General features: G+C 33.8%; 1 protein-coding gene and 1 pseudogene across 1 annotated transcript in view; one reads left to right on the top strand and one right to left on the bottom strand.

Moving 5' to 3' along the window:
* Nucleotides 1-20,277, bottom strand: part of LOC145283550 (serine/threonine-protein phosphatase 2A 55 kDa regulatory subunit B alpha isoform-like) — a gene marked incomplete in the record, with an annotated part of 197,831 nt that overhangs the window by 56,288 nt on the left and 121,266 nt on the right.
* On the top strand, nucleotides 17,678-17,794 carry LOC145284375 (5S ribosomal RNA; annotated as a pseudogene).

Below are 20,277 nucleotides of genomic sequence, written 5' to 3'. Positions count from 1 at the left end.
GGCAGATGAGAGAGAGAGAGAGCAGGGGCAGATGAGAGAGAGAGAGAGCAGGGGCAGATGAGAGAGAGAGAGAGAGCAGGGGCAGATGAGAGAGAGAGAGAGAGCAGGGGCAGATGAGAGAGAGAGAGAGAGCAGGGGCAGATGAGAGAGAGAGAGAGCAGGGGCAGATGAGAGAGAGAGAGAGCAGGGGCAGATGAGAGAGAGAGAGAGCAGGGGCAGATGAGAGAGAGAGAGAGAGAGCAGGGGCAGATGAGAGAGAGAGAGAGAGAGAGCAGGGGCAGATGAGAGAGAGAGAGAGCAGGGGCAGATGAGAGAGAGAGAGAGCAGGGGCAGATGAGAGAGAGAGAGAGCAGGGGCAGATGAGAGAGAGAGAGAGAGCAGGGGCAGATGAGAGAGAGAGAGAGAGCAGGGGCAGATGAGAGAGAGAGAGAGCAGGGGCAGATGAGAGAGAGAGAGAGCAGGGGCAGATGAGAGAGAGAGAGCAGGGGCAGATGAGAGAGAGAGAGCAGGGGCAGATGAGAGAGAGAGAGCAGGGGCAGATGAGAGAGAGAGAGCAGGGGCAGATGAGAGAGAGAGAGCAGGGGCAAATGAGAGAGAGAGAGCAGGGGCAAATGAGAGAGAGAGAGAGAGAGAGAGAGAGAGAGCAGGGGCAGATGAGAGAGAGAGAGAGAGCAGGGGCAGATGAGAGAGAGAGAGAGAGCAGGGGCAGATGAGAGAGAGGGAGAGAGCAGGGGCAGATGAGAGAGAGAGAGAGAGCAGGGGCAGATGAGAGAGAGAGAGAGCAGGGGCAGATGAGAGAGAGAGAGCAGGGGCAGATGAGAGAGAGAGAGCAGGGGCAGATGAGAGAGAGAGAGAGCAGGGGCAGATGAGAGAGAGAGAGAGCAGGGGCAGATGAGAGAGAGAGAGAGCAGGGGCAGATGAGAGAGAGAGAGAGCAGGGGCAGATGAGAGAGAGAGAGAGCAGGGGCAGATGAGAGAGAGAGAGCAGGGGCAGATGAGAGAGAGAGAGAGAGCAGGGGCAGATGAGAGAGAGAGAGAGAGCAGGGGCAGATGAGAGAGAGAGAGAGAGCAGGGGCAGATGAGAGAGAGAGAGAGAGCAGGGGCAGATGAGAGAGAGAGAGAGCAGGGGCAGATGAGAGAGAGAGAGAGAGCAGGGGCAGATGAGAGAGAGAGAGAGAGCAGGGGCAGATGAGAGAGAGAGAGAGAGCAGGGGCAGATGAGAGAGAGAGAGAGCAGGGGCAGATGAGAGAGAGAGAGAGTGGGGAGAGGCGAGAGATGGAGAGGGGGGTGGAGAGGGCGAGAGAGAGAGAGAGAGAGAGAGAGAGAGGAGGGGTGCAAGTGAGAGAGAGTGGGATTGGTTTAACAAGAAAATTAAAGACTAGCCATGAATTATGTAAAACAATAGTATTTTGTAAATTTTAACATACGTCCATGATGATAGCATTATTTTGAATGAAGAAATGAGGATCAAATTTTCTGCAATCCTAAAATATTTTTTTTTTTTTTTACAAGTGAAGATTTTTTCGCATCATAGAAGACACACACTAATTGTTTGATGGAAGAATTACAGAGTGTTGAACTAAAAAAGATCATTTTCAGAAATGCATGAGGAGAATAGAATTCTTTGTTTATTGCTCAACTGAACTAGGTAGGAAATGAAGGTTAAAAACGAAACCTTGAAAACTCTAGCTTATTAGCAAACAACACATCTTATGTTGAAATTTGGCATGAAAACTTGCAGACAAAAAAGTATTTTTTCATGTAATTTTAAAAACTTCCACAACATACTTTGCTTAACATCTTATCAAAACATTAGAAGTTTTGGCAGCCTCTTTCAAAGCATTTGTTCAGTTTCAAACTTTTTGTTCAAGGGTTCATCAGTTTTGGTACTGATTCCAGACCAGGTGAACGTCCTCTTCCCTGTTTACAAGACACTAAAATTTTAGTACATCAATGGATCCATAAACCTAACATCTGTTGCAATGCTGCATCTCTGTGCCTGTTTTGCACATACTGTAATGGAATGTACTCTGATTAACTCATAGCACTTGTGCCCCCCTCAATGTACATGCTCCCAACAAGCAACAAAATCCCACTCCTTCACTGTGGAAATCCCTAGATGACAAAAGACCTTCTTCCCTTGCACTGCTAGACTCTGGAATTACCTCCCTGTTTCCTGCTTCGCTGATTGTTCTAACCTGCAAAAGTTTAAACATAATGTGAATAGGCATCTCTTTACTCAACTCCCCACAGTCCCCTGTTAGACACGATCCCAAATAATAGTCCTTTATGCCTTCTTAGGTAAAAAAAAAAAATATACAATTTGCATGTACGGACCAACAAACTGATTATTTGGACTACTATTCCCATTTTTATCCATTTCACTCAGGGTTAATGAAATTGTTGGATATTAGACTGTACAACAGCAAGTGATCTTGCTAGAAATAGTTGATATTAAGAATTATTATTTAGAGATATAAAATTGGTCACTGAAATGTAAAAATAAGGTTTTAGCTAAAATATTTAGAAAATTAGCTTAGCTAAATATAAACAAAATATATAGTAGATTGACCTTGAGCAGTTGGCGTACGTGATCAATAGTGTCGTTGGATCACTTACGTCACCGGAACCCACAAATGAAACGGGTCCTTTTGCGGATGACGTACCGAAACTGACAGGTCAAAAGATTAGAGTTGAGAGTAGAGTTGTTGGCAAAACGTGCAGACGTGCATTGATACGAGCACCGAAAGCAAGGCTAGATGAAGACAAGTATGTAGACACATACAGCAGACTCTTGAGAACCCTGGGACAAATCTGAAATAAATTTACATGTATAAAAAATTATAAATTGTTGTCTTGTGGTTCAGAATTAGCATGTAAAGTTTCAGACATGTCTCATTGATCTATTGTATTTGTACGTATCACAACAGACAGCAGTTGAAGACATCTGGACAAAAGGTATGAAACTTCTTCCATATCCCCCCCCCCCAGCTATGTAATATAAATACTTTTGATAACCCGCTATCCAACATATACACTTTTTTGCTACATGAATGAGGATAATCTTGCCCTATCATTTTTAGTGAATATTAAGAAATAATACAATTTAAAAAAAAATTCATTGATTCTAGTGATCATAGCTTATATGCAGAGGCTCGTTAACTAGCAACTAAAATCTATACTACAAAACAATACTTACTCAAGAACTCTTACACATCATAATAAGGATCGATCTCTAAAACCTAAGTAACAGTTTGTGACCAACATAACTAATGGTAAAATCTCACCCCCTTCACTGTAGAGGGTCACTAGATGCTAGAAAACTTTCTATTCTTATAGCTTCTTTCTTTGAAATGCTTGCCATTCAATGGTATCAACACACAAATATTTAAACATAATATGAACAAATATCCTGCAGTACCACTTCCCCACGTAAGATGCCCTGTATAAATCTGATCCCTAATCACAGTAGCCCTTGCATCTCAGTGGTAATATGCTTTGTATGGGAGGTATATAAATTTAAACACAAATTACCAGCCAATATCTGAAGATATGGTCCTGTCCTGTTCTGAAAAGTGTACGTAGCTCATCACTGCTATTTATCAACTTTTCAACCTAATTGCTGACTATTAAAAATTCCTTATCTTTGTCCATACATGTAGCAAGCAAGGGCATATGTGAGACACAGAACCGTAAATCCATCACGCGAGGATAACGATGTTATTCCTATGCATGTGCAATCGCCACTGCTTTGTGGGTGCGGAGTCAAATGTTTTCCAACTTCATATCCAACTGCTGGGTCTTGTTATTCTGAGTGTCCAGAGTTAAGGGAAAAAAAAAAAAAAAAAAAAAAAAGGGGTCTAACAAACAACTATTGCCAATATGAAGGAGTTCAAGCTGAGCAGAAAATTCTGAGGCACAATCTCTATGGACTTCTATGTAGAAGTCAGATTCTCTCATCAACAATAGCAATCTAAGCGTCAAACATGAGCGATTTACGTTGTAGTTTTAATAAAGACACCATCACCATGATGACACATGTAATGCCAGTAAAATCTTCACAAAATAGAAGCTGCCATTTATCAAGAGATTGGGGGTATTTCAATATTTCAAACTACTCATGAAAAAGGGAATTCTTCCAGAAGGTAAATACTGAAGGCTTAAAACCAGATTTCTCAAATTCAGACCCAAATAATATTTAAGCTGACAAATCAAGCTTTGCTTCTGATTAATTAAATTTTCATTTGTTATTGTTATACCACGTTATTGACATGACAATACTAACAATAACATACTTTGTTACCATTAATAAAATTACTCAGTCTGGTTCAAACTGCAGTAACTTAATTGAAGATGACGACAATTTTAATCTTTGCTTTATTTTATTTACTCATCTACTAAAGCTCTATTTCTGAGAGTTACTTCTGACTAGATTGTCCTCCCACAGCAGATGTAAACATCCTTATCCTTCAGAATTTTTACATGTTTCCTTGTTAAAATGGGTTTGGTAACTGAAAATCACACTTCAAATCTTTCCTATGTCACATGACTTCTAACTTACTTTTGAAGACACAATTGACCTTACAATCCTAATATATCAAATCTATAATTAACTTTTGTATCATTTTGATTTTTCGGACTACTTTTCTCATCTTCAGCGTTATTTTCACAATGTTTCAATTGGTGTAACATCTCCAGATATATCTCATTGAACTCTGGAATCTTTCTGTCAAACTTGAAAATTTTGTTCGCAAGAACCTGTGGTGTAATGGATAAAGTACTTGGTACATTCACTTGTAAGTTACACTCTTCTGGAGGTTTAAGGTCCAATTTTCAATACAAAATACAATTGCAAGTTACTTGGGAGTTCTACCTTATAGCTGACAAAACAAGCATGATACGTCCATAAATTGAATAAAGGGCTCTGTTCAAAATTCTGTGCATATTCCAGAGTTTAGCAGAAAGGTTCTGGGTTGGATAAAATACACCTGAAGCAGGCTGGAGGTTATATCAACCAAAATGCTGTGAAAATAACACCAATAGTCTGAATAATCCAAAGATTATGAATTGCCAACCCTCATCTCAAAAACTAAGAAATGTAATTTAAAAACACTACAAAGTTCTGTGTAATAAACTATTTCACCATTTTGGTAACAGGATTTCTATTGTTATATTGCACCGAGCACTATATATAACAAGATTTTCTTTTTGTCTACCGTTTTTTTTTTTAAAGAACTCCGAAAATGAAACTAAATCAAATACAAATATTAACCTCTTACAAACCCTAATGAATGGAACAGTCCAAGGTCAATTTTACCCACAGGCAAGATGCGTGCAGGTCAATTCAAGTCAAAATTGTATCCTCTGGATGTAAATACTTAACCTTTAAAACAGTCAACTCTTGTCTTGTTCAGAACATTAATTGCCTGGAAACTGTTCAGAGATATGCAACGAAGTGAATATCTGCTATCAGACACATACCACATTCTGGACACCCTGCGTCCTTGGACTTAAATTTTATTGAAGCATTGATGCATAACTGATGAAGTAAGCATCCACAAAATTATTAACCCTCTCGTCAACAACTTAAAACACATTTTTAATCTTTAAACACATGTGGACATGCCTACAAATTCAAAAAAAAGTACAGTAGGTACCTCCAATGAATGTGACAGATTTAACCCCCTCCCTATATGTAACATGATGTAACTGTAATTTAATATTGTCATCTTAGTTTTTGTACCATTTAAAAGAAGCTCCAAATAAACTAGTAATTAAAAAACAATACTTTTTCAGCATAAGAAAATTATGAAAATTCGAGACTAAAAACAGGTTTACATTATCAACGCCTTAAAACAACGCTCCTATTTCATTTTGAAAGCATAAACATACTCATGACAAAAAATCTAGCAAAAATCAATTAATAGTCAGATTTTCATTAAATTTTCCATACTTACTCATTTTTTAAAACCAGTTTTTGTTAAATAATTGAGCAGTAATTTTTTTCAGGTGCTCTTTTATGTTGAGAACTAAATCAAATAAATTTAGGTTGATAAAAATTGAAACATTTCATAAAGCTGCAAAGTTTAAATTAAAAAAAAAATTTTTTTTACATGTGTGTGTGTGTGTGTGTGTGTGTATATATATACATATATATATATATATATATATATATATATATATATATATATATATATATATATAACCATTACTTTATTTGAAGCTGTAAATAAAAAATGGACAATATTGATTTTATGTCCACTTTTATTGATAATGTAAGTACGATTTTAATCTTGCATTTTCATTATTTTAATATGCTGAAATTAAAAAAAATATATTACTAGTTTATTTGAAGTTCTTTTAAATGGTAAAAAAATTATGATGATAATATTAAATTAGATCATGATTATATTGTGTTACATATAGGGGAAGGGTTAAATCTGTTGTGTGCATTGGAGGTACCTACTGTACAGCTCCCATAACTTTTGGAGACATTTTTTTCCTATCCAGAATTGCAGAACAATGAAATAAACTGCTCATGTCAGTTGTTGCCTGCCAAGGCACTGTATCCTTTAAAAACCTAATGCTTTCCGAAATTTACCAAAAGTACACCTGATGACCTTTCGGTCATACACAAATGTATATAATTCATGTAGTTATTTCCCTGTCAACTGTACATTATCCTATGTACTCCACATACCTTGATGTGGTGTAGTGCACTTGAGCACTGTATACAATAATTTCATTTATTATTACTTCAGTCTATACTGTACTATTTCCCTACCCAATCTATTTAATATCAAGTACAATAATCTTAAACAGTATAGTCTTGGCGGTCCTTGTCCAGAATTCCCCTTATATTAAAAAATAAAAAAAGAACAATGTATGATGTACGCACCCATGACAAAATGAAAACATCATATTCCAAAAATAATATACATTGTTCAAGTAGTTTTATTTTTAAATAACAAAATCAAATTTTATGAGTGAAGAGTGGCTGTTTTATCTGTCATTTTGTAAAACAATTTGTAAAAAAATAAAGAGATAATTCAATAATTCACACTTGCAAGATTTATGTTGTAATGTCTAGGAATTCCCATTAATAACTGATTAATTCATGTAATTTTTGGAATATATTTTCGTCACGAGTATGTACATCATACAAATTTTTCTTTATTTTTAATTTAATTCTTTTAATATAAGGGGTATTTTTGGAAAAGAACAATTTTGGCTTCAGACACATACATAACCTCATTAGTAAAAGACAATATTTAATTTAATATTTACAGGGTTATTCTACAAACTATTTTCACTAAAATTAAGCTAAAAAAAAAAAATAAATAAATAAAAAAATAACCATCAACTAGAATCGGAACTGCACACAACGTTCCACAAGTGGGGGAGATGACGAGAGGTCATCTGAATTTAATCAAACTAAAAAAATCACAAACTGTTCACATTTACAACAGCTGAACACATTCACGTTTGAACCAAAGTCGAACACATATCTAATGAAGGGAAATTTTCCTGCAATATCATACAATAGAAAACTTCTATCTGACTATACTGATGCAAGTAAGAACCCAATGCAAGTATAAAATATAAGGAAAAAATATACATGCATGTAAAAATATATATGTATTCAGCATAGTTTATTCTGTTATATATCTTAATTTTCTTCAGTTTGTGTCTATCCGTTACACCTCTGCATTGTATTGCCTTCTATAAGTTTTGTTTTATATACAAACTAGACAATGCTTGAGACAAACTATATTAACCTCTTTTGAGGAAATATTAGGTGAGTATGGCAACATTGATCTAAAACTTCAAAAGAATAATGGCGACTTAATATAACCGGGGAATTAATCCATTACAATTGCAGACAAGCTGGGTTAAGCAAATCGTCAAACAGAACAAGAAATTGCAGTGTATGCATGTTCAGCATCGGTTAACATGACAAGAAGTTTTACATGTTTTGTGGAAGCTTACTAAGCGCTAACTATGATTCCTTCACAATTTTGAGTTATATTCACTCACTTTTTCATTTAAAGCGATTTACATTTCCTGTAAACAATTGTTGCATAAGCAGGCGGAATTTGTTTATTCTCTGAAGCTTTTTACAAACAATGTTTAGATTTCATTGTGCATAATTTCTCATTAATTAATCCTACGTCTGCTGAAGATCTTAAGATGAAATTTATTCAAATGAACCAACTGTTTATTAGCTATTATTCAAGTAAACCTAACATCTCCAGATATTTTTTGTATAATAAAAACAAAGATAAATAAAACGTATGACACAATTCTTTGTAACCTAAGTCTTTAAATAAAATCATAATCATTATTTTTTACGAGGGGCTTCCAGTTGTCTGATCTAGCTGAAATTTTGCATGTGCAATGATTTATATCTCTACGGGTTATGTGGTAAATTATAGCTCTGAACTAATTGTGGTTTCTGCTTTATAGGTATTTGAACTGAGTCAGGTGTGAAATGGAGCCTGTTGAATGTCGAGCAGTGATCCGGTTTTTGTATTTGAAAGGACGCACACCACAGGAGACTTTTGATGAAATGAAAGAAACTTATGGTGATAATGCCTCATCATATGACCTTGTAAAACACTGGTATCTTGAATTCAAACATGGCCGGAAGTCTGTGAAAACAGCTCCCAGACCTGCCCCCCCCCTTCTGCCATTGATGAGGCATCTGTCTGTCAAGTTGAGGCTGCCATTTTGGAAGATCGGCATATTACTATTTGCCAAATAGCCTGAGATGTCAAGATTAGTACAGGGTCTGTGGAAACTATCATTCATGACCATTTGCATATGCATAAGGTGTCTGCCAGATGGATTCCCAGGTTGCTCACACCATTCCAGAAGCGAAAACACGTAGAGTGCTTGAGGATGAATTTGGAGATGTGCCAAAATGAGTCAAGTTTTTCAAAAGACTGATTACACAGGATGAAACCTGGGTCCATTACTATGATCCAGAGACCAAAGTCCAGTCAATGCAGTGGAAGCACTTGGACTCACCACCTCCAAAGAAGGCAAGGGTGCAGCCCTCCGCTGGCAAGGTCATGCTCAGTCTACTGGGACCAGGACGGAGTAGTGATGACAGATTTCCTGGCAAAGGGTACCACAATTACAGGAGCCTATTATGCTTCACTTTTGAGGAAATTAAGGGAAGCTATCAAAATTAAGAGGCGGGGCAAGATCAGCAAAGGTACCCTCCTCCTGCAGGACAACGCTCCGGTCCACAACGCGCATGTTGCTAGATCAGAAGCACGGGCATGTGGTTATGAAATCCTCCCCCATCCTCCCTACTTTACTGACCTTGCACCCTCTGACTTTCACCTCTTCCCAGCCATGAAGTTGTTTTTGTAAGGAAAGCGTTTCCCAAATGATGCAGCCTTGATTTCTGAAGTCATGTCGTGGTTGGAGGACTAACCTGGGGTGTTCTACAAAAACGGTCTCCAGAGCTGCAGCAAACGATGGGAGAAATGCATAACTCTGGGTGGTTCCTATGTAGAAAAAGACTAATAACTGTGCCAAGTTTCGTTGCTCTACTGCTATGGGAAGTGGGTCAAGGGCATTACTTATTGCACGCCCCTCATAATTACGTTATTACAAGTGTGTGGCATATAAAATAGATTTTATTTTTTGGCAGAGAAAATCAGGTTTAATAATAACAGTAATAATAATAAAGATTATTCTGTGATGAGATGATATTTGTTTAATTTACAATTGTCTACCAAAACTTCTTGTTGACAGAGAAAATCAGGTTTAATAATAACAGTAATAATAATAAAGATTATTCTGTGATGAGATGATATTTGTTTAATTTACAATTGTCTACCAAAACTTCTTGTTGGTTTTTGTGTTGGTAAGAAAACGCTGATACTCCGAGCATGTACACTCTGCTACAGCAGCTAACACTTCTTTGGATATTTGGTAAAAATGTATGACGGTCAGATGAGAAAAAAAAACTTTTATGGTTAATTTGAATAGGAAAAGTGCTTCATAGTCAGGTCCCAATCTCCACTTCAGAAATATCTACATAAAAAATCTGAGGGACTTAGAAATTGACCCTAATAGATGGGAAACTGTAACCTCTGCTAATCCAGTCTTTTTCTGCTAAATATTTTCCTTGTACCTACATCCTTGATCTTTTCAAAACTTTGGTCAATAGGCTTCTACAGTGTCTGTAATAATCATCTTTCGTTCTTGTTAGCTCCTTATATCAAGTGGCTTCATGCCTTGTCTGGAGTGATTTCCATTTAAAAAAAATATCCTACTGGAAGACAGGCTGTGCCGCAAGACTTTTAAGCAACACTTGCCAAACAGACTGAGGAGAAAGGGCAGAAGGAAGCCCAAGTACAGAAATAATAAAAGAACCCGAGCATGTCATCATAATCTGTCTTAAGAGTAAAGTCTACGAATGCAAAGAGCCATAATTCTCCTCCTTAGTTACTCACATTTTTTTTTTCACAAAGAAGAAAAAAAGGATGGCGCAGGAGGGAAGAATATAGGTTGTATCATTGTTAGTAATAATGCTAAAGCACTACTTATAGGTAATGCACGTATGCCAAAGTAAAAAAGGTGGGTCAGGATGGATGGTGGAAATATTTTTAAGACATTTAAAAAGGATGGTCAGCTTCAGGGTAAACAAAAACAAGCAATCTTTGTTTTACATAAATGCATTTATTGATAAATTTAATCAAGATGCTATAATGTGTCAAGTTTTTTTTTGTTCTTAATGCTATAACATAACTATATACTAAATGGATGACAAAGCAAGGAATGAAAACAAAAGTGCTTATTAGCCCATTGTACTGCAGAGCATATACTGTATCACCTAGAGGATAAAAAAAAATGCATTTTGTATGATATTGCTGAAATGTTTATTTTTTTTTTATTTTTATTTTTTTTTCCATCATGCTTAAATTTGAAATAACACTTTAAAATGAATACAAAACCCATATTAAGTTTGATATCCATTTTACATGCTGGCATGTGTTGGACAGCTTTTAGAAAATAGTTAAAGTAATCTATCTCTCGCAAGGTCTTTAGTTACCCTTAAATCCTTTTTCATCACTTCCTATGTTTTTCTTGGTCTTCCCTGTGACCTTAACTGTTCTACATTTAAGTTGGGAACTCTCATCCATTCTTTCAATGTGGACACATCATTGAAGTCAACTTTTCTGCACACAACTCCTTATATTGACCAGATGTAACTTTTCTTTGAGGTTGAAAAGTCAACAGAAGAAAGAATGAAGAGAAAAATAATGTAAAAATGGCCGAGTGAAAAAGACTAAAACAGGGCATTTAGAATATATGTAGATGTCAATTGCCACTGCTGATTTAGTATTATTAGACTGAGTTAGTGTTCCGGAGAGCCGGAGAAACAGAGCCTTCCATTAATTTTTTTTTTTTTTTTTTTTTTTTTTTTTGTGGTGGTAATGGGTGGGTATTGAATGTGTATAAGAATATAATTTGCAGCATTTTTTACTAAAGTAATTTATAAAGAGAAAAGCAGAGATCTAAAAAAATAAATAAAATAAAAAAGGGACTAAAAGTATCTACAACAATGCAATAGAAGTAAATAGATATTTGTACAATCTCACGGATAAAGACTGCTGCCAGAGGATCCTGATCAATATAGGTAAGATAATATTGATCATTTTCACTTTTCTAATAAATTGGACAATCACTTGTCAGTGGAAAGTGGAATCCTGAGGTTGAGATTTGATCAAACTGACTCCCAAAAGCTAATAAAAGCCATTCTTGTAGTGGCCTTTTTCATGTTGACTACAATGTATGGCTGGTCCTGTGCAGTTCTAGACGATCTACCTTCTCAAGCTTTGCCTTTTAAGGCGTTAGTTTATTGCTAATCGCTTGACATACCTCTACTGAAAAATGCTGACAGGACTGTCCAGGTATTTTTTGCAGGCCAGAATGCTCCTGCTCTGAGGTGCTGGTTCTTCAATCCCACTTTCTGAACCTAGTGTCACATCTCATCGTGGAAGAGAGATAAATACATTCAAATTAAACTTTAATATGATTGCTTTGAAAAATCCAACAATTTCAATCTTCTTTGACCCATATATCAAACTTAAATAGCAATAGATAATAAATGTATTGCTATTTGAAATGGAAACATTTAAATTAGTATAAATTAGGGATGAATCAAACTTCTATGGCTGTTTTGTATCTGGTCATCATCAAAGAAAGTCGAAAATTTAAGCATGTATGAATTATTTGATTGCTATTGGAGTCGGTTAAAACTCAAAGGATGAATATTCAGAATGTTTAACAATGAAAATGATATTTCAAACTTAAGTATGATAAACTGATGGGCATACCTTGCTTCTAAGAAATGTGGAAGTAACAAAAAAAAAAAAAAAAAAAAAGGAGAGGGGCAATTTTAGAATCAAGATATGAAAAATAAATAAATACATGGGTTGATATCAGATATTCTCTCGTACAATGGGTTAAAAACAAGTGCAATCAAATAAATAAATAAATAAATAAAGTCATTAAAATATACATGCAAGCACAAAAGACAAAATTGTGTTCAACTTGAGAAAAAAAAAAAACATGACAAAATATTTGGTAGTCAAAATATACATAAACAGAAAAACAAAATATAACTGGAATCACTTTTCTGCTCTTAAAATAGTCTGCTGGTACAAAATGAGATTAAGTATTGTTATTAAAACATTTAGATTCACAGAGATTAAAATATTGAATAGATAATATTTCAGCATAAAAAGTGTTGCATGTGTAATATAAAATTCATGAAAAACATTTGTCTCACAGTTGACATTCCTTTTAATTTAATATTGCATTGTTGAGTATCAAGGTTGCTGCAAAGAAAGTGGACTCCCTCTACTGTACTAGAAAATTACTCACACCAGAGAGTATTCTACATCTTTACAAAGCCAAAATTTGCCCACGCATGAAATAGTTACCACATCTGGACTAGTCCATCTACCACTAGATAAGATCTAAAATAAAACTCTAAAAATCTAATAGATCCCACACTATCAACCAAGCTCCAACCTCTCATTGCCACAATGTTTCATCCATGTGCTTGTTTTACAACTACTTTAATGGAATGTGCTCTAATGAATTCATAACAAACAATACAGTATTAATGTGTTTGTTTTGATTTTCCAAAAACTTTCATAAATCTTGTGATTGTCTCCCCTTACCTTGAATCAAACTCTCCCAAAAGTGAAAAATCAAAGAAAGCTAAAATGCAGAAATGCAAAAAAAATATTTTAGGGAAATCCTTGATAACTAAATTTTCACCTGATTTAAGAACTTCATTTACAAATCTAGTCTGGTGATCAAGTCTTTCTCTTTCTTCAAAAATGTAAATGCTTTTAAAAGAAAGGGTTAAACTAATAGGTCCCACCTTATCCACCAAGCTCCAACCACTGTCCCATCACCGAACGTATGCCATTTTTAACCCTTCATTAAGCTAATTTCTTTTATTTGTATTACATTCAAAACTTTAGAAAGAAAAAAATATTTTCTATGAATTTGACTTAAAATAATTATTAGAGTTTAAGGAAACATTTAAAATTATCTGATATGATGTATTTGCCAGCAAACTATATTAAGTTGAAAATAAAATAGACGAAAAACAAAAACAAAAAACATTACATTCCATAATATACAAAAATAAAAGTAATCAAAGAATATCCAACACAAACACACAAGACAGACAAAAGCTTGATTGCATGTAATTGTTCGAATTTATTATTTTATTATCTAAAGTATTCAAATAAAAAAGTTTTTAAATAAGTAATTTTTTTTTTAAATCTCAACCTCTTGAAAATAAGGTTTCAAATTTGTCATACAAAAATGAAAACGTTAGAAAAATATTTAAAATGGATCAAGGAAAATTCTAGTGTATAACCCCTCCCCCCGAAACCATTGAATTATTTGGATTATTCAGACTATATAATCTTTTATTTATTATTGACAATGCTTCAACTGATGTAAGTTCTGACCATTTTCAGGTGCATCCTACTAACTTGTGAACCTATACAGAATTTCAAACTTAGCCAAGGTGTAGATTGATCTTATCCTGTCAACCAAAACTGAGTAGAGGTTTACATTTCCAAATTCTAAAAGATGCACCTAAAGATTGTTGCAGGTTACATCTACATTTTTAAATGTACTTCATTTAATGTACGCTGCACTTCAACCGTAATTATTATAATTTAAAATAAAACATTCAAGTTTTCATATATATATATATATATATATATATATATATTAGCTTGCCCGTTGCCCGGTTGTTTAGAAGTATGTGTTGAGCAAAAAAAAAAAGTGCTAGTAGACAGGTAGGTAGGCTCGAACCCGTATCGCAATGGAGGAAAAGAATGTGAAAAAGAAAAACGTGACATCTTTGCTGTTGCATTTATTGCCGAACCGGAAGTGGAGAAGGTTTAAATTAAGGCTAGTCAATCGAAAATATCGGCGAAAAAAGCAGCCCCTCTTTGTAGAAAAGTGCCCAGTTGAGGGTGAAGAAATTAATGTTCTTAGTCAATTTTGCGAGGTTTGTTGTCCAAAGGCCTGAGCTTCAAAACGATACCCATCTCGTGATAATCCGTTGCCTTTGTCGAGAGTTTTAGGCAGACATACATACATTTAAACAGACAGGTGAGATTTATATTATAGAAAAAAAAACCCAAAAACCTTTATTAAATAGCAAAATTACAAAAGTAACAAAATTTAATAAAATAATTTTTGAAATTAACAGATTAAGCAAATCTTTTGATTTTCGTCATTAAAATTTAAATATTTTAGACATAATTTCAACTATTCATTTTTTTAAGACTAAAAAACAACTTTCAGTTGAGCAAGTATTTAAAAGCAATCTTATAATTTCCAAAGAATTGTTTAAATGCTACTAAAATCTTTCCAATTTTTTAAATATTTCTCAAAAAAGATTTCTATTATAGATTCATGAGGATTAACTACTTTACCAGGGATGAAAATGAAGATTTAATTGAAAATATCAAATAGAATTTCCAAATTTCCATTATTTTTCCTTATGCTGGAAACACAATTTCCAAAACTAAATCTATCACAAATATATATATATACTAGCAAAAGTACCCGTCGTTGACTGCGTTCAAAAACAGCCTACAGAAAATGGACTCTAATTTATGAAAGTATGATAGCTTATGAAAAGGAAGGGTTGTAAAGAGATAGTTTCGAATTTGGGGGTATCAAAACCAAAGCAAAATATGATGAAAGTAAAAATAAAATAGATAAACCCCATAATTTATTATACCATACCTGTTCACACTGACTGAAACACTTATCACAATATTCTGTAGATCTATATTAAAAAACCTTCTTAAACTTTGTGACATATTTCCATTCTATGGAGGTCAGGCGCGAACGAATACCCCATAATTTTATTATACCATATTTCTTCAAACTGAAAAATAATTATCAAAGTATACTTACACAGATAGATATGAAAAGTCTTTATTAAAGTTTGTGCCTATTTCCATTCTATGGAGGCCAGGCACAAACGCAGACCCCACAATTTTATTATACCATTTCTATTTAAGTTAAAACATACTTATCAAAGTATTATGTACATCTATATCAAAAACACTTGTAAACGTTTTTTTTTTAATTTTTAAATTTTTTTATTTCCATACTTTGTGGACCAGGGGCGTACGCAGACCCCACAATTTTAATGAATCATTATTATGCCAGATCAAACATACCCATTCCTGTGTCTCAATACATCTTCTATTATATGTGATCAGTTTTCTATAATAGTCAACCATATAGGAGCCTATTCGTGACCAAACACACACACAGACGTTCAGCTTTATATTATATTTTTATATATATATATATATATATATATATATATATATATATATATATATATATATATATATACATATTAAAAATTTTTTTTTTTTGGTTTCTGATAACAACGTAATACATTTTGGGAGACATTTAATCAGCTGTTGTTCTTGGCCTTCGAGCCGGGATCAAAGTGTAGTATCTGTTCTGCAGATGCTGCACTTAAGATAATTTGTACCAGTCAATGGAGGGGAAACCCTCTATACTGGGACAATTATTATTTTTGGTAACCAGAATGCCCCCTTTTTGCCTACTTTTAGGGGAGCTGGTTTTTACCCCACATTAAAAACGGCCTTGTGCCTAATTTGCTTTGGTGGGGAAGCAAATAAATACAAAAAAACATTGATATAGAACTAAAATAAACTAGATGTATTTACCAAAAAAATTTTTTAGGTCTATCTGGTGAAATATTAATTTATTTTTATTTCGGACTATTATTCTCATCTTTATTAGTTGTTGTTTTTTATCTTTTATAGGTTTTGTTTATTCACAACGTTTCGGCCAACTATTCCTCTGGCCTTCGTCAGGTGGTAACCGCGACGGATAGGAACTTTGAATCTCCTAACTGCATTCTCAGCCATCACTGCCATCCATAGTTGTTGTCGTCTCACCACATTTTGGCCAATTAACCTCTGGCATGCGTGGCGCAGTTGATAGAGACGTTGAATCTCTACGGTTCCAGATAAGCATTGTCTGAAGATAGCGGTTTCAATCCCACCCAAAGCGTGCCAGAGATTAATTGGCCAAAATGTGGTGAGACGACAACTACGGATGGCAGTGATGGCTGAGAATGCAGTTAGGAGATTCAAAGTTCCTATCCGTCACGGTTACCACCTGACGAAGGCCAGAGGAATAGTTGGCCGAAACGTTGTGAATAAACAAAACCAATAAAAGATCAAAAACAACAACTAATAAAGATGAGAATAATAGTCCGAAATAAAAATAAATTAATATATAATGCTCATCTCAAAAATGAATTCCAATTAAGGAATAATATATATATATATATATATATATATATATATATATATATATATATATCTCTGGTGAAATGTTTAGGAGAATTGGATTTACTTATTCCTATTGTTTATTACTAGACTTTTTAACCTGTTAAGAACGTGCAAAAGTTATAGCCTGTTGACTTGGAATTAGTGCTTCATGTTAAATTGATGGTTGAATATGGTCAAATTTATGTTCATTTTTTTTTTTTTTTTTTTTTTTTTTTCATTAAATTCCTAACTCTGCATCGGACGGATGCCATAATACTTAGTTCACTGCACCTTATGACAAAGGACCATACAAAATTTTGGCCAGATTAGCCCAGTAGCTTCCCAGAAAAAGTAGAACGGACAGATAAACAGGCAAAAAAATACAACATAAATTGTGTGAGATTAGAAATGTTTACATATGTTATATACCACATTTCTTTTTGTTGACACTTTTGTTTGTGCAAAAAGTACCATAAAATAAATCCTTCCAAATTTCAGATTGTCATGAAGCAATGTCTTTTTATATAACTACTAACAGGAAGACCCAACGTTGCCCGGGATTAAATGAGAATCAACAAATGCTCCACACTTCCAATACTTTTATTATCATCAAAATGAGTAAAATCAACCATTTTTCAATTAACTATTGATTGCCTGCTCTAATCTGCATAGTGCATCAGAAGGAAACTTTACATGCCTCTCTGTACTGATTTAGTCCATAATATACTGTAGTCTACATCGCACTATAGAGAACCTATTGTTGATTTTATAAGATTATTTTTTATATACGGCATAATCGTGTTGACACACCAGTTCTCGTCAGATCACCAAAGTTAAACAACATTTAGCCTAGTTAGTACCAGATGGGTGACCATTTGGGAATTCTCGGTGCTGTATGTGCTCTCCGCTTATCTCAGCGTTTGTTTCCAGTCATCCTGAACATACACCCCACTTGCCACTAGTATTTAACAATGTCGACTCGGGAGAGGTATGGTTGGAAATTGCGCATCTGTCACAAAAATTTCACACGCAGGCACCCGTAGGGTGGGTATTCATGGTCTGTCAAAGGAGGCTTTATATAATGACTTGAATTAAAGTTTAAAATGCAAAGGTCAAGTATCATGGTTCAATTGTGCTCTAAACAGAAACATTCATTTCGAACACAGCCCTGTCTTATCAAAGAACTTACTGTTGATTGGTCCTTCTATTTGTGCAGTGATAAAGCTTCTCAAATGCACCTGAGAAGTTAACTTTATTTAAATTGGATTATTTTTTTTCGATTATCGGAAGTATTTTGATACAAAGCATATCTGGGAACACTCCCCAGATACACAGTGCATTTGTGTGAAATTTTAAAAAAATCGGTTCAGTTACTTTGGAATCCATAAGAAACAAACACAAACAAAAAGTAGAGATTAACAAATTAAAATGGTTGATTGTTTTTATAAAGAGGCATTCTGGTAAATTCAATTATTTTTTTTTATAATAGAATTTTTAAAAAATTTTTATTTCATTATTACATACTTTATGTCAATAAATATGATTAATAGTAAATAAAAATATTGTCTAAATCACACTGAAAAGAAATATACACCGACACACAAGTGGTCGCACAATTTTATAAATATAGAAATTTACAATTAAATGTTAATGTATTCACGAGCGAAGAAAAAAAAATCAAAATGTATCACAATATTTTACATTGTCATATAACGTAAATTAAAAAAAAAGAAAGGTCAATGATCCTAGCAATTTTAAATAAATGTTAGCAATTTTATAAAGAAAAATATTTTTTAATGTGTAAAAAAGGCTGATTAAAAAATATTTTATTAAACTGTATAATAATCCGTGATTAAAATGTACCAATTGCTGCTTACTGTTTTTACTTGTCAAAATCAAGTGCAACGCTACTGCATCACCTGGCAGGAGGCCAGAATATAATCTATACTTACCACCACAACATGCGGTGGTGGCGGCGGCGGGAGCAGTAGTAGTAGCAGCAGTAGCTGTGACAGGAGCGGTAATAGTAGCTCAGTGCGTTTATTGATCACACGTTGCAGTGGAAATAGCAGTCTAATTCAGCAGCGTTTTCAGTCTTGACAAATAACAATTGTTACTACTACAACATTGTCAATATTAGTATTATTATCATCATCATCATGACGGATAAAACTAGTGTTGCTATAACTAATATGAGACAAGTTACCATGCCAATAGTAGCTACGGTTCAGGTATCATTTTAGATGACAATCTGTTAGAGTATGGGTAATGAGGTATGTGTTTATATATATATATATATATATATATATATATATATATATATATATATATATATATATATATATATACATATACACGAAATAGAATTTTAAGTATTAAAAATAAGATTCATCCATTATATATATATATATATATATATATATATATATATAACAGATGATTCTTATTTTCAATACTTAAAATTCTATCATGTATGTGTGCGTGTGGAACGCAACCATTTATTCAGTTGTCTGATGAGGACTTTTGGTTTTAATCGACAATTTGCTCAAAATATTAACGTGTTCAGTGTCGCGACCATATAATTGTTTATATTAATAAAAATATATCTTGCGCTTCTTTTATTGAGCACTCTTAATAACCTTAAATTCATTAGTTATCACTCTTTAACCTGGAATAAATATATTTTCTTTCTCTCTCTCTCACACAAGAGAAAGAGTAACTATTAATAATATATATACACACACACACACACGAGAGAAAGAGTAATAATCTTAACTATTAATAATAAAGATTCATCATATTGAGAAAGAATCTTTCATATTATATAAATTGAAAATCGAATCTAAACAATTGTTTTGTTTTTTTTTTCCAACCAAAATTATAGAACATAGGCCTTGTATCTAAATTAACATTTATTAATAGATTTGTTTGATCGGCTTAATTTTAAGATTACAACCTTTAATATAACTATATCTCCGTTGTGTTGCCCGAGATTTTTTTGCTTGTTTTGGATTATTTATTTCTAACAAATTAGTTTTTATTAAATATGACTGTGAAAAATCATTACGGTTATCTTCTTTTGGCCATTAAATTACTAATCAAACCAAATCGTTATAATACAATAACTAATATTATTCTTTGTTTTAATTTCTATTTATAAATTTATTGGATAAAAACAACTTACAAAATTTTCCATCTTTTAATATATGATACAGCGAAAGTCAGAATTAACCGAAGTCAATATTTGGGCACAAGTTCCAGCCTTTACAAATATCTATAAACTATTATTTATTTTTATTTTTTTAACTAAGAAAAAAAAATTAAAATGTTACGTGTAAAACAACGACTAAATAACAGACACAAGAAAAAAAACAGATTCCATG

Source organism: Euprymna scolopes, chromosome 8 (assembly GCF_053919585.1).
Source record: "Euprymna scolopes isolate OS-2025 chromosome 8, ASM5391958v1, whole genome shotgun sequence".
Taxonomy (NCBI): Eukaryota; Metazoa; Mollusca; class Cephalopoda; order Sepiida; family Sepiolidae; genus Euprymna; species Euprymna scolopes.
The sequence above is the reverse complement of the archived record's forward strand: the minus strand, read 5'-3'. Positions and strand labels throughout refer to the sequence as shown.